The sequence below is a fragment of the Staurois parvus genome, unplaced genomic scaffold (assembly GCF_062004578.1).
Source record: "Staurois parvus isolate SC_StPar_1 unplaced genomic scaffold, SC_StPar_1.0 ptg000145l, whole genome shotgun sequence".
Taxonomy (NCBI): domain Eukaryota; kingdom Metazoa; phylum Chordata; class Amphibia; order Anura; family Ranidae; genus Staurois; species Staurois parvus.
In genome coordinates this window covers 823,637-824,367 of record NW_028317941.1, presented here as the reverse complement: position 1 = coordinate 824,367, position 731 = coordinate 823,637, and positions in this window count along the sequence as shown.

Below are 731 nucleotides of genomic sequence, written 5' to 3'. Positions count from 1 at the left end.
GCTCACGAAAACAACGTGCTGCGTGTGCATTACCGTGCTCTGCCCGTAGGTGGCACTGTTCCGCGCAATAACAGCCTAGTCACGTGTGTTTGCCTGTCAGCAGCAGAGCCAATTCGTAATGCGTTACACCAGGAGGATTTTTAGGTTTAGCCATGTGGCTTCTATTTCTAATTAGGAGTTGCTAAGAGCGTTCACTTTTACAATAACGATCTTTATCCTCTGGTGCTAGATTTGTAAATGGAGCCATTGTCTTGATGTGACAGTTGTGCATAATGTTCTGTGTGTGGTCATAAAAAATACATTTTACAATATTGCAGGTTAGACCAGCTACAGGGTTTAAAAATAAAATATCAATATTAGTAGAATGTATGGCCATGTTCAAATAGGCAGCAGTTAAAACAGGCAGTTGAGCGAAGTTTTTTTGATACCCACCTGAAAAGATAGCATCCACTGCTTAGGGTTGTGGGGATATCATGCCTGCTTTCAGAAATGCTTTTTGGTCCCAGCAAAAGTATCCTTAAAGCAAAAAATGTGGCCGCATGGCATGGGTTAACTGCTCATAGTGAAAAGTATACCTTATGGGGCCACTCCAAGCTGTGGATGGAAGGGAAAAGAGGAGAGCATGAGTCCAAGCAATTCCAGTGTCAGCCAATACAAGTGCCAGGATGGCCACTGCTCAACTGCCCCCAGGAGTCCAATGTTAAGGAATGGCCTCAGCTGCTGCTCTAGCC